General features: G+C 44.7%; 1 protein-coding gene across 11 annotated transcripts in view; it reads right to left on the bottom strand.

The window, feature by feature from the left end:
• SEMA6D (semaphorin 6D) overlaps nucleotides 1-14,844 on the bottom strand; it is a 215,749-nt gene that overhangs the window by 19,850 nt on the left and 181,055 nt on the right. Inside the window, exon 1 of one of the 11 annotated variants that reach the window (XM_050309338.1) lies at nucleotides 11,640-11,702. The exons of 7 other annotated variants lie outside the window; for them this stretch is intronic. The gene's annotated coding sequence lies outside the window, so the exon portion shown is untranslated. Of the gene's footprint in view, nucleotides 1-11,046; nucleotides 11,191-11,281; nucleotides 11,363-11,396; nucleotides 11,413-11,639; nucleotides 11,703-14,844 lie in introns of those variants that run through there. 3 more of the 11 variants (XM_050309339.1, XM_050309337.1, XM_050309345.1) reach the window with 3 other exon arrangements.

Genomic DNA, 14,844 nt, shown 5'->3' with positions numbered 1-14,844 from the left:
TTACTACAGCCTCAGGGATCATCTTTTGCTGCACAAATCACTTACAGTCTACCAACAGCAAGTTAAAAAGCACGACCTGAAAAGGGTATGGTTCAAATTCTGGGCTTCATGAAGTTTAAATGCCTGATGGCAGTGACTCCACTTTAGTGGGCTAAGGATCTGCATCTGAGTTTACTTGCTGATGGTAACTGCTACCAGGTGGGGGAAGTTCAACTTCGTGAGCCAGCCGCAGAGAGAACAGCTCACCAGCAGGGCACTGGGGCTCTGCTCCACTTGTACCTGGTAAAGAAACGTAGGTTGTTGCTCAATTTTGGTTTGTCAACCAGGTCAATCTTTTCAGAAGATAAAACATTCAGAAGAAAGTATATGAAGGTGGTACAGGCTGTCTTAAGTGGTGCCCTAGACTTGTAGAAATGTATGCGTTGGCAACCATGAATACACCAGAACGTTCACTCAGATACCTGATCCCTGCTGTGACTGGAATAAAATAACTAGAGCAGAGCCACACAGAGGGGGAACCAGGTCAAAAAATGTTTTGATAATCAAAACACGAAAATGAAGCCTTTTTGTACCACTTGAGTCAAAATGTAAGAAAGACCAGCATGGCCCAGGGTCTAATGGCTTGAACTCTAGAGAGGGAACCAACTGTTCTTTGTCCTGCCTCTACTTTTTTGTCTTGGTCTTTTTTTTTCTGTGTCTTACTGTGTGAAATGGATCTGATGAGTCATTTGCTTACAAGCCAGAAAGTATTCCACATAGAACACAAAATCTGCCTTAAAAATCTGTATCAGTATTATATGAGAAGCAAGGGATTAGATTCCCATTTTAGGTCATAGCTATACATAGGTTTTCCAATGATGCAATTGCATTATAGTGTGGTAAATCCTCTCTAAATGGGGATACAACAGCCAGAATCAATGCAAGTGTGATTTTCTTTATAATTTTTTTAATGTCATTCCAGTATGTGTTTCTTCTAATGAAGGCTGACTTCAATAAAGTTCCTGAAGGCAATGCCTGACACACGGGTTTACTGTACACTCAGATCTTGGAGACTGTCGATGATGTGATAAATCCACGTTGTAGAAATTGGTGACAGATTGTTTCAGCTAATTATCAAATAACACAGAAAAATATTTGTGGTTATAATAAAAGAAACTTAATTCTTGTAGTCCCTTTTAGAAAAATACAGCATGAATAAATAGGTAATAAAACCTGTTTCTGTCCTATAAAGGTACATCCAAATTTAAACTTGCTTATATAGCCCTCCTGACTTTCTCTAACAACCTTAAAAGTCTGCAGCTCTGAAGAAAAAATTTAGGATATTTGGAGCAGATATATTAATTGAGCATGAAAGTGCAAATAACAGGTCTGTTATTTTAAGATAATACTTGACTTCTTTTAAGGATTCTGCATTAACACCTCTTGATCTATGCCTAAGTAAAAAAAGATAGTTTAATATTAAAGTGATGAAACCCTACCACTGAGTATCACAGCTTTCATCTTAATTGGCTTATGGTACTGCCAGCTACACTTCAGTTGTTTGCAGGCTTTGAACGTTGCAGAAAGCGCACCCCTCTTGCTGCAGAACAAGCTGACAGAATGCTTGCAAAATGGATAGGGTGACTTTTAATGATGGAAGTGTTTAGTGGTTGATTAGATGCACTTTGAGGGCTAAATTCTCCTGTGATCAAAAATTTACTTGAACACACGGTAGTTTCAGCAGGAAAGGAAATAAAATGCTCAACAAACTGTAAGTGATTGCTTCAATTATGTTTATTTTAAGTTAATTTTTGAGAGTGAATGTTAACCACCTTCCCTTACCAGGGTGACACAAAAGTCCTCCAGCTGAAACCAACCTTTGATTTCAGCTCACATCTATGGTCAAATCTGTTCTGTTTTGCAAAGCTCCTGCAGGACATCCTTCCCTTGAAAGTTTGCCAAGGTTGAGCTATCGGTGATGGAGTGCAAGGTACTTTAACTTAAGCAGTGCCCTGGATTCACCATTTCAGCAGACCTGCATTTCATTAATTCAAACTGCTCATGCCCAACTGGGACTGCCCTAGGATATACTAAATTTATTCATGAAATCATCCAAGGACTGGTGCAGCGAATGTCAGTGCAGTGATGTTCAGGGTTTGTTCTATACTCTTGGCACTGATCTTCCATTAATTCCTGGCCATGGGCAGCCCTGGTAGCATGAGCTCCTACCCCTGCCCTGACCCCAACCCGAGGAAAAGCAAAGCCACCCTGCTGGAGAGAGCAGCTGTGGCTCATCAGGGTGAAGTCCTGAGTGCCTCCAGCTCCCAGCTGGGTCAGAGGTGTCTGGTGCTTTTGATTAGGGTGTTTCAGACTGAAATACTTTTATCCCAAAAACTAGCAAGAACTCTTAAGCCATGATGGCAAAGATCTAATTACTTATAGTACTACATACAGGCTTAGATGCAGGTTTGGGAACAACCCAAACTGCCCCCTCTTGGCCTCAAACAAAAGCCTAAAAACCTAGGCCAAAGTATTAGTTTTCCTCCCTCGAGGAGGGTTGGCTAGAAGTGTGGGTGAGAGCTGGAAGTGAAGGAAGTAAGTATTCTTCCTGCAAGCCTGCAGAACATGATTTACATAGGAAAACTGCCACTCATTTCAGCATGATTAGGCATCATCTGATAAGGCAACTCTGAGACAGGTATAAACCAGTATTTGCAGGTGAGGACATAATGAAGGTCTCAGGCACAACTTGCACAAGTCCAGCTGACGCCACAGCCAGAGAGAGTTGCTGGCAGCCCCTTGGGCCTGCTGTCTGAGAGCCCTGCTGTCTCTCCAGCCTGCACCTTGAGCAGTGCTCCAGCCCTGATCCCCGAGATAAGTGCTGCCCATTTTAGTCCTGGCTGGAGCCCAGGAGGTCAGGGTTTGCCTACGGGATGAAGTGAAAGGGATGTTTTGAAATGGAAGGGAGGTTTGGGGGAAATAATACGTCCCAACAAGCAGGATTGACAAAGAAAAAAAGGGATTTGCGCTGTGGAGAGGGCACATCTGCTGTTCAACAGGCTGTGCCTCAGACAATGTTGCTGTCAACCTCACTCCAGAAAGCATCACTTCTTTCCACCCACTGCTCTCCCCTGCTATAAACATCCCTCCAGCACTGCATCACTGTGCCTTGCTGGAGCATGGGGCCTGCTGGCTTGAGTTGCTACTGCCAGGGAAAAGGCTGCTGTATGCCACTGCTCCCCTTCAGAGAGAAAGTAAATGACTGCTAGAAAATGCAAGGGGAGAGACAGAAGACTATCAGCTGGCAAGAAACACATCAGAGCATCCTAAGCACTGGTACTATCAGTATGCCATTCTCAGGGCTGGAATAGCCAGCCAGCCTTGCCTGTAGGAATGCTACCTACGGAGAGTGGGGAACAATGTGTTTTTAACTAGTCTTGGTTTTTCTGCACAGACAAATCTGGTAGCTGACCACCCAGTTACCTATTTGTATATGCAAAGCATGTGCTCTGCCACTTTCCTGGGCACAATCAATTACATGTACAAAATACAAGCATGAAAACCCGAAGGAAGCTTGAGCTCAAAGTTAACGATTACTATTCTCTCGTTAAGCATTAAAGATTAACCACACCAGTGAAAGGATGTGTTATGAAATGTCTTTCCCAGGCTAGAAAGTAATAGAGGTTTTTTTTGTTAGTTTGTTTTGTTTGTTTTTTGTTGTGTGGTTTGTTTTTTTTTAATTATTATTATTGTTTTGGAGTGTTGGTTTTTTTTTATCTCAAAGTCTACTCAGGATTTGAAATAATTATTTAAACTGCTGTTTTTATTTACCATAATACCAAACTGTTGTCACTTGCCACGTGACTGCTCATACTTTCATTTGAGATGTCGTGCAGAAACACATGGAAATCTAGTGAAGGCAAACCAATTTTAGAACATGTTCCAAGCAATTGTTTTGCAGCACTGCCCTACAGTATGAAGTCTCTTACATTTCTTAAATTGCCTAATCAAATGCAGACTCTGTTCCAGTCACGCTAAATTTTCACATTATGGCAGAAAAATACTTCTTTCTAGCCTAGCACTGAACAGTTGGATCACATTATCACATTTGCTGCTTTTGTAGTCTCCAAGTGTGTATTTGTAAATGTATGTATATACATATTCACAGGGGAGAGGGGGGGAACATCAGCGCTCATGCTGTGAGACCCTGGGGACAGTCAGAGGGACAAGACCCATGTCCTAAGAGGTGCCTGTGCTGAGGAATAGTGGTGAAAAATTTCTTTTTATTTGTCTAGAAATCAGATGTATTAGTGCAGGATTTGATCCAGATGATTCCTTGCCCTACAGTCTCCTGAAGTGACTAAACTGATACAAGCTCAGTAAGGTCAGTTATACCCATTTGTTGCCAGTCTGGGGTCGGAGGCAGGATTGGTGCAATGTGCAGCCATTGCTATCCTGCTCTGGGTCCCAAGCTTGGGCACATCCTGTGTTGCTTCACATCAGTTTGGGGAACTCTGCATCCTAAAACCACCCACTTTCTACAGACCAAACACAACCTGCAGAGCCCACCCTCAGCAATTCTTTGGAACTGAATACAGCTGTGCTGGGCACCAGCTCTCCCTCTTTCTCTCTTTTACTTGGGCTTCATCACCCCATGGTAACATTCACCCTGCAAAACAGGGAAATATATGCATCTAAATAATTTGGCATTTTGACTAGTAAGCCACAGAGCAGTCACAGATCAGACCTTTAAAAGTAAAAATAAAAAAGATATTCAAATCAGTAACATATGGACTGGAAGTGCTTCAAGCAAGGTCAGAAGGAAATCTGTAGCAAATCAGGGAAGGGCTTTAAAGCCTTATATTACAGCCTGTCCCCTTCTCTCTTCCACACAGACCTCCCCAGATGCCCAATACAATTACAATGTTTCCTTAAATCCTTGTGTTGTCACCAGTAATACTGGCCCGGTGTCAATATGACTCACCCCCACACTATTTAATTCTGCAGGTCTATTTTTCTTACACATCTGCAGCAAACACATTTAGGTTTGTGCTGGCATAGTTTGCCCCCAAAGACCAGTGTTCAACCACAAGCAGTGTTTGTTATGTTTTTGGTGAGGATGAAAACCTGATGCTTTAGAGGGAGGAAAAGCCATAATCCACTCTCACAGCAAAACCTGTACAGTGGTACACAAGAAAAAAAATTTCTATCTGTACCCTTGCAGGAAATCAGATTAATCCCCAAAGCATGAGATTTGATTATTTTTGTCTGAGGTTATCATCAAGGAAAAAACCTACATAATGCTAAAAATATCCACAGCATTTAGTTTATGAAGAAAATATGACTTACTGAGCAAAACCAAATTACTGGCTTTTCGGTGTTAATCTTTGATAAACACGTGCTGGGTTAAAGAACCTGTCACAGAGAGAAGTTTGCAAATTGAAAGAAACCATTCAACTCTTCAAGATTATTTCCCCCCCACTCCCCTCATTACTCCTTTCATGAGACACCTGGGGACATTGTTCACACACTGTTGACAGCTTTCACGCTACTGCTTTTCCTCTCTTAAGCTTACCCTTCTCCTCAGCACTCGTCCCCAGGTGGCAATACACAAAAAGAGGTGTATTTGCCAGGAGTGCCAATGCTGGCTCTGGGAAAACTGTTGAACAGCCAGAGGGTCTTCTCCTGCCTTCCAGCTTGGTTGGTGCCAGTTGCTTCCACAGGGCACGGAGCCTCCCTGACCTGCTCTGGTATTTCACACCAGAGTGCTGCTTAGGGACACACAGACCGCTTCCAGCCCTTTCTTATTTTAAGCCACCATCACACCAACAGGTAGAGTCACACTCCCTCACTAACACTGGGCTACACTCAAACACTGTCTAAAATTTTAGTACCGTAGCCTTAACTATACACTGAGGGTTTTGCAATACACATTTTTCTTCCCTGTAGTCTCCCAAACCAGGATGGTTACACAGCCCTACAGAACATGTAGGTTTTGACACAACATGGGAAGGGGGTACCTAAATGGAGGCACAATATAAGCAGGGTCTTGAAATACAAGCGTGAAAATTTTCTTTTGACCCCAAAGTGCATCTGCCATGATAGACACACACAGAAATAGCAGCAACACCTCCTGTTGTCGCTGCAGTCCCTGCCCACCGCCAGCACCCATACTCGGCCTGGGAAGCGAGGCAGTAGCACTTGAGGGAAACACCTTTTGTTTCACGCCACAATAAAGCTCTGAGGAAGGTTCAACCCAACAGAGGTGTGAACTGCTGCTTTACTGCTGCTTGAGAAAGCAGAGTCCCAGCTGCCACGACCATTTGGTAAAAGAAAGATGAACTATGTAGCTCACATTAAGAAAAGCCTATTATTGCAGTAATAGCTGAGCTGAATGACCAGCTGATCAGCTCTCATCTCTTCTGAGGTTTCACTCCCACCTCTGATGGGCTGTGTTGATGGTGCCCACTGCTCACTTGTTACCTTTCCAGACAAGCACCTCTGTGTTTGCCTCCCTGCTGTCCTTCACACACTTGAAGAGCCCCCCAGCATGCATCTGCCAATTAACTTCTCATTCTCAACCCAAGCTCTCTTCAAAGATCCCTCTTGCCTCTGATGCCTCCGATCCTGTGTGCCCCCTCTCCCCAACACACGCAGCTCAGCTATGCTTAGGCGGCTTGTGCGCTGGCACAGCTGCTGATTTTGCATCCAACACGGCTCTCCTGCTTCCAGAGGCCACTGTCTGGCTGTACCCATCTGCCACCTCTTCTCTTAAACCATCCACTGTGGGAACAGGATACATCCTTTTCAGTTTGTGTTTATCCAGTGCCTATCCAATTAGAAACCTGGGCTGCAATTTGCCTCTTAGATGCAATGGTTAAAAAAAAAAAAAAGTAACAGCAACAACAACAAACCTTTTTGCAAGAAGAGTATCTGTGTGCAAATACGACCTCTGTTATGTTACCAAGGTCAGGCAGACCAAGGCCAATCTGCTGTGTGAGAATATAAATCAAAGCTGTCCAGGGACTGATTTCGTTTACAAGGTTTGTAACCATTCTGGACAGAACAAATGTCACTTGCTTGCCTGAGCTCCTTGCTCCTCCTCTTCCACCACTACTTCTTTGCTCCTCCACTCCCATCTAGCCCCTCCCTTTCTGGTAATACCTCTTGACCTCCTTTGCTCTTGAAATCAAAAGTTCTTTTCCAGCAAGAAAGCAGTGTCTTAAACGTGACAGCCATACTAGGCCAATTTATTTAAATTATGCACAAATCTCAACAAGGAAAATTAGCAGAGAGCCACAAGTACATTCACCTGCTGGTTACCTGCCATTCATGGCACACATCAGAATTAAAACAACAAATGCTGTAATTACTTCTTTCCTCTTGCATTCATAGATCTGCAAAACAAACCAAGGAAAGCATCTGTAGCAAGTATTAGAGTCTGGGCACAGATCCTGCGAAATCACATGGTTTCCGTTGTGGAACTAAAAAGGCTTCTACAAGAATGTGTGAAATACACAGCCGAAATTCTCCATTTCTTTTTGTGCTCCTTGGCAGTTTGCGTGGCCAAGTTAAAGCAGCAAGTTCTGTTTCTTTAGCTGGCGGCTCTCAAAGCACACCCCGACCCGCACGCTGACAGCGCACAGGACTCAGCCAGCAAGCTCCCTCTCGAGTACGGACAGAGTTAATGTAATCCCACTCCAGACAACAGGTTGCTGCCTCCAAACTGGAGCCTCGAAAAGAAGGAGTCCAGCGGTTGCCTCGCTCCTCACAGCCATTTTGCAGCCCTTGCTCCTGCAGGTGTGCACCCCCAGCCGCAGCGGGGCTGGGCAGGGGTGCCAGAATGAAAGAAACTTCATGTTCTGGATGTTAACTTTAGTTACCATAGGCAGACAATGCTGCCACTGGCGTGGAAGAAAAAATTGCTGTAGCCAGCTGTGCTGTTCACAGTCGGATGGTTTCTGTGTAGCTCCAAATGGTTATGGAGCCAGTAGCCTGTTGTGGCCAAGGACAGGATGATGGATGGTCTACACACACTGTCCAAGCAGGGAGAATGGCAGAAGTTCACTTCAGGGTTGTTAAAATGCTAATCTGGGTTAGTTAACAAAAGCTGAGTGGAATAAAAAAGTTAGGGAAATAAACACTACTCATATGTTATATATGTGCACTACAGATTTGATCTCTGTGGTTAATACAAACATTTGACTTTGGAAGTGGGACAATTCAACAGCCTTCCTGTCTGAATAAACTGAATCAACTTCTGATATTAGCTGTACTGTAATTACTGTCAAGCCACAACGAGGGAAAGCGGGCTACGGCACACAACACACAGAGCTCCAGGAAACAGCATGGAAAGGGCAGTAACACGATTTTCACTGCACACCTCTTCCATGTGACATGGGAACAAATCAGAACCCGCTTTCTTTTGAACTCGAGGCTGGCAGCTATTCACAGAACAAGCAACAACTTAATAAGATGGCTTAGATGGATTTTAACAGTAACTGCTGTAGCTTATCAGATGCGTAAGAAAAGAGATCATCTGTTCGAGCAGCAGTTTTGACGAAAGCGACATTTGAACTGTTTTAATTACACACAGAGTTGCTAAGACTGAAAATAACTTGTACTACCCAATGCAAGTAAAATGCCTCATTCCATCTTTTCTTAATTATTTGTGGAGCAAATTATTACTTTATCAAGTAGAAAGGTATCTGATTTTATCAATCTGGAATTAGAGGTATGTTTAATGACGAGTATGTAATCAACCACCATCTCCTCTGTTCAGCAAGCAAACACACAGTCTATGCCTTGAAAAATATCAGACCACATAAGTAAGGTCCACATAAGCTTAAACAGCTCAGAAGCTGTTGATGTAGCTATTTCCTTTGTCTTACAAAGACTAGAACTGAAACAGTCTCAGTCATATCACTTGGAAAAAACACTTGATGAAAACTGAGCATATCCACACATGATCTCCACTTGACTTCATATTTCAAATTTCTTTCTTATTTTTTTTTTTCAGAAGGAAGAACAACCATAGCATTTCAACATTTCCATGCAGGTTCTATCCATCCAGTTGGGCTTCACCTGACTTCAGGGGATACTGAATCCTGTGTTAAGTGCACTAATGTTTTAAAAAGAATTCAAAACCCCTAAAACTCCGGAGCTGAAATCTGCATGTGATCAACTGTAGTAAGACCAGAAGATACATTGCTACAAATGCCTGATATAACACATAGAAGTGAGCTTCTATGATGGACTTTTGTTTCTCTTCCCACACCTCTCATGACAGGACTGATTGGATCAAAGGCCAATTCAGTCAGAGTGGATTGCATATATAATTAAGCATTCCACCTAAAAGTGTGCTCTTCATAAACATAGAGCAAAGTTATGGCGGCTCTAAGGGCTACAGTATCTGCTGCAATAGTCAGCTCAGCCCTTCCCAGAAACGTTCAGATGGTCCAGCTCAAAGGGCTGGGGGAAAAAACCCGCAGCCATACAGCTGGTTTGTAGAGCTTTGACAGGGCCATCACTGTATTCCTGGCACACACTCCTGCATCACACAAAGCACATTTAGAAAATGATGTTATCTTTGTTGCATCTCGACCATAAAGGAGAACAGGTAGTGACAGACTGCAGGATATGGGGGAGGAAGAGTCACTGTAACTAAAGGTGCAGATGAAAGTGAGAAGCTGGTTAAATAAACCAATTTAGAGCCTCTGGGTTATACTTTTTTGGCTGCCTTTTTGGAAACAAATCTGAGCTACATAATTCAGAATGCTAATAAATTCTTACTACAAAAACTTTTCCTTTCTGATTTAAAAAACCCTGAGCTCTATATTAGTTAACACAAAAAGTGTTCAAGTTCATGATTATATAGAAAAGAAATCAGAGCACTAAGCTGGCAATTTGTATTTATCTAAGCCAGAGTAAATGTTTATACAATATCTGCCAACATAACAAAATATGCCTGTCACTTACTACATTAAACATGATTACGTACAGCTTAATTTACTGAAAGGAACTGAAGTAGACTTTGGAGGTGCATAGAATTTTATAGTGTGAATAAAGCAGGAAAAACATCTATTCTCTTTTGCCACAAAAGTAATTGCAAAGCTTTACAATGAGCTTCCTGTTGGACTTGGGAAAAGGAGAGAACCTCAGAAAATTCTCTGTGAAAGTATTTGTATGTGAGAGCAACAGACCAGCAGTAAAAGCCTCTAAGACAGTAGGAAGCTGTTCCTTCACATAATATTTAGGGACTTAAAACACATTAATAAGACCAAAAACTTGGAGCACAAAGGTATCTCAATAAAGATGCATGTCTTTTTTCCTCCAAAGAAAATAGCTAGGAGAAAAAAATGCCACACATTTACAGAGCACTGAACAGTATTCTGGAAGAAGTTTGCTGTAATTCCTGCACATTATGTGTGAAGCGTGTGTGTGTGTACATGGCTAAGCTACAATACCATCTGTACAGCAAGTGCCACATATGTGAGCATTATCAACCATCATTGCCGCTGCTGTGCTCAAAAGTAAATGTATTCTAAGCCACACACACATATAAATACAAATGACTTTACACACTGAGGGCTGAATTTTGCTCAGATTACTCACAGGCTAATGCCTGTGATACAGACATGATCTTGACCAGAAGTAAGAAACAACTCAGAGACTGGCAGAAACCCACTAATTTAAGACTAGCTATATTCATGCTAACAAGTGGGATATCCACCGGAACTACAATGTTTTCAACACATCAACCTAAAGCACTTAAACCCATTTCTCAACTCACAAGATAAAACACAACGACAATCACAAAAAAACCCCCGCACAACCACCCCCCAGCCCTTTAAAACACAGCCCTGAGAGCCACCTAGAAATATCTGTGCGACCTTTCATTTCCATTCATCCTTATAAATAATAAAGAAGGCTTTAAACCCTTCCTAATTACTCCCTGAAAGAAGCTGTATCGGTTTCTGCAGCGCTGAAACGCCCCCCCCCCCCCCCCGCGAAGAAAAAAAAAAAAAAAAAAGAAAAGAAAAAAAGGAAAGTTTCCCCGCTCCGCACCTGAGCATTGTTTTCGGCAGGAGGGCGGCGCGGAGCTGCCCCCGCCGCGGCGCGGGGATAATTCACTACTGACTCCAGTATTTGTTTCCATCCATAATTGATGGGGAGCTGGAAACACAGCTCCCTCTGCCTCCCAGCGCCCGGCTGCTGCCGGGGAGCCCGTAAATCACGGCAGCGCCGAGCCCCGCGGCAGGGCGGGCTCAGCCCCCGACGCGGCGCCACAGCCCCGACTCACCCCAAAGCGCCCCGGGGCGACTTCGCCGGGGACGAACCCCACAGCTCCGCTCCGGCCGCCCCGTCCCCGGCCAGCGCCGGCTCCCTCCCGCTCCGCTCGGCAGCGCTCCCCGTACCTGCTGCTGCCCGCGGCCGCCGCCCGCCGGCGGGGCCGCCCGCTCCGCTCCGCCCGCCGGCCCCCGCCGGGCGCCCCATCCCGGCCCTGCGCTGGGAGCCGGGGCGGCGCGGGGGAGGCGCGCCCGGCAGAGCCCACCCACTCCTTCCCTCCCTTCACCTCCCGCTCATGGGTTTATTCTCGCCCGTTCCTCCGCGCCGACACCGCGCCCCGCCGCCACCGCGGACAACTTTTGGGGTCTCACCGCAGCGGGAGCGCGGCCCGCGGCCGGCGGAGCTCGGCGGCGAGTCGCGCCATGGCGGGGCGGGGGCGGACCGGCCCCGGCACCGCCCCGGCCGCGGCCCCCCCGCCTCCGCCTCCCCCGCCGCGGGCAGCGCCGGGCGCCGCCCCGATCCCGCACCGAGCGGCCCCGGCACGGTGCGCCGAGCTCCGGCAAAACTTCGCCCGTAGTTTTACCCCCCCCTATAAACACCTCTCGGCAGACGTGCCCACCCTCTCCCGCCCCCGCGGCCGCGGAGGTAAACAGCTGGGGCGAAGCCATGGGGAGGCGTTTTCTTCGTCGCCGACGCCACCTTCGCTTCTTAAGACAGAAATTTTCGTTTCTGCGCGGAAAGAAAAAAGTCGTTTGGAGCGATGCAATTTTGCAGGCTAATGAGACTCGGTTTTGCGGACGAGTACTTCGCGTGTGGTGCTGGGGGGGGATGTCCTTGAAATGACATCTTTTTAAATGCCTGTCCAAAATCCCCTCAGATATTTCAGAAACAAAAGGTTTAATCCCAGAAATGAAGTCCAGGAAATAGCTGTCACGAATTCATTTTTTCTTCACATGAAAGATAAATTAATTAAGGCTTAAAGTGCCATGGAATATTTTGGATGCCCCTGCAAGGAGTAAAAAAGGATTACTCGCCAAACTGTATCATCTGTGTTTGTTTTGTGGGAAATAAGAAAAATACTGAGTAAAAATAATTTGGAGATTTTTGCTGGGGAATATCTTCTTCGTTCACATGCAGTTCCCAGATTCCTGCCCCTTAGCTGTGCACTGCCTCCATGGCAAATCCTTGGACCAGTTGCTCCCCACAGTGCTCCTGCCCCTCTGGAAGACAAACGCTTGATACTCCCAAGCAGTATTTTGGGCTGATCTGGCAGGTTTTTGCGCACACACCACTCGCAGTGGGAGCATTGCCTCTTGAGAACTGATTCATCTAAGCAAGGGCGCCAGGATTTGGCCCATAGTAAATTCTCTTTAGAGATTGTGCCAACAAAATCTCCCAGCCATGGGAATAGGACGTTTTTGGCAACTCAGCCCCTTGGCTGTCTCTCTCTGATGTTTCCTAGTGGTGACAGGGTAAAGGCGAGATCATTATGGGCTTCCTCACTGTGAACAGAGCAGGGCTATGTGGCACCCCAGGAGCTGCTGTCTGGTTAAAGGTGTAAGGACATTATTTTCCCTTTCTCATGAACAGCTCTAATCTGAAAAGCATCAAAATTTGCACAGTGCACGAAAATGCTGTGATAGAGACTACGCGCTTGGTTAGGAACCAAATTGCAACCTGAGGACAAAAAAAGCTGAATGTGTTTCAAACAGAAGGCTTCGTTTCGCAGAATAGCTCTGTGGCCTTTGCACTGGAAGTCAAACACCCGGAGCAAACTCACTGTTGTGAGGATTTATCAGGGGTATGGAGGGGTACCTTGGTGCAAGTTACCCACACCACGGCATTGCAAATGTGGGATTTGCTTCTTGGCTTTTGAAACACCTGATGGTAGTGCCAGCCAGAAACACTGCAGTACAAGAAGAGTCACTCATATTTTCATTTGATAGATCCCTTTTGTGACTGCCATGTAGAAATCACTCTGCAGTGTTGCTCGGTTATCCCTACAGCGGGGGGCATTGGATGCACAGCCTGTGGCATCTGCTTGGGCTGTGGCTGCACACTCCCCTCTGCTCTGAGAAGGGCGGCTTGTGGGAAGGGACCTTTCTTCCCTGCTATACCTCCCAGCCACAAGCTGACTCAAGGCTTCCATGTATCAGGATGAGAGATTAATATGGTTTAAATCTCCTTCTGCTTCAATTAGGGAGGTGACATATTGTTGAGAATCGGATCACATTCCTGTAGGGCAAAGGGTTCCAGCTTGAAGTACAGCATTTTAGAGGATTTTGGTATAGCCAAGACTAATATCTTGTGTCTACAGTTAAATATGGTAGTTTATTATCGTTTCAAAATTTGCTGCATGGCTAGAAACCACTTTATGTAAGGATTTAAAGTATGTGCACTTACAATATGTGTGCAGTCAGGGAATTACACAGCCACAGGTTTTTAAACACAAATATATGCAGGCTCCTATTGATATGATAAACTATCAGTAACATGCGCTGCAAAGCTTCTTAAATCCTCATTGACACAACAGACCACTATTGTGTCAATAGTGTGCAGATTAATGGGGTATTGTCAGGCTATTTTAGGCCTTAACTTTCATTTATCCTAAAACTTGTTCTTCATTGTAACTCTTAACCTTTGGATTCTGCCAGCACATTTCTTGTCACAAATATACTAATGGAATTAAAAGAAACCTGGCTTTTAAATGTTAATTATCCCTAGAATGATTGATTTGTAAAAGAAACACATCAGCAGAATCTGAAAGTACAGAGGTACAATAAAATGGGCTGAGTGTCAGCCCAAGAGCCAGGAATGCCCCAGGACCAGCTTTGGCTCCAACCAGACTGTCCCTGTGCTCAAGGTGGTAATGAGAGCACTTACCCACCCTATCTCATGGGTTTAGCATATGGATTATTCCTACTGTCTAAAGGACTTTTCACCCTCTAAGTATTTTACAGACTTAAGCAACACTTGTTCACGAATTTGAAAATGTAAGCAAAATATTAAAAATTTACATACTGATAATAGAACCACCATCTGTTAGAACACCATATTGAGTTCTTAATTCATTAATATATGGATAATACTAAACTAATATGTGTTTAAACCAGACATTTCTTTGTGCTTGAATGCCTCCATTGGGTTTATAACCAAGGCTGAGCTGCTTTCAGCAAGCAGGTGTGTTAATTAAAATCACCGCTGCAGCCACATGGTGATTTGGTAAGGAAGCACACAGTGCACACAGTGCAGGGCAGTTTGTAAGTTCAGAAAGCCACCTTCAGAGCATGGTCACACAGCAAAGTTTGCTCAAATGGCGCATCCCTAGGAAATACCAAGTGCTGAGGAAAATGGCACTGATGGTTTCCCCCTGCCTGAGCCAGAGCTGAATCAGTGACTCAGCATGCTAACGCACGGAAACTTATATTTTGAGGACATGTTCATTTAAGCTGTGTCATTTCCAATAAAAACAGCAAACGTCAGTTACAGAAGGATGGTCAAGTCACAGCAGTGCCAAGAAGCGATGATGTTATATCCTAAGAGTGGTTTTATTTTAGCTAAATATTTTACTCTCTT

This window comes from Myiozetetes cayanensis, unplaced genomic scaffold, assembly GCF_022539395.1.
Source record: "Myiozetetes cayanensis isolate MyiCay16 unplaced genomic scaffold, myiCay2020 scf14, whole genome shotgun sequence".
In the NCBI taxonomy this organism is placed as follows: domain Eukaryota; kingdom Metazoa; phylum Chordata; class Aves; order Passeriformes; family Tyrannidae; genus Myiozetetes; species Myiozetetes cayanensis.
This window is presented reverse-complemented; position numbering and strand designations above follow the sequence as displayed.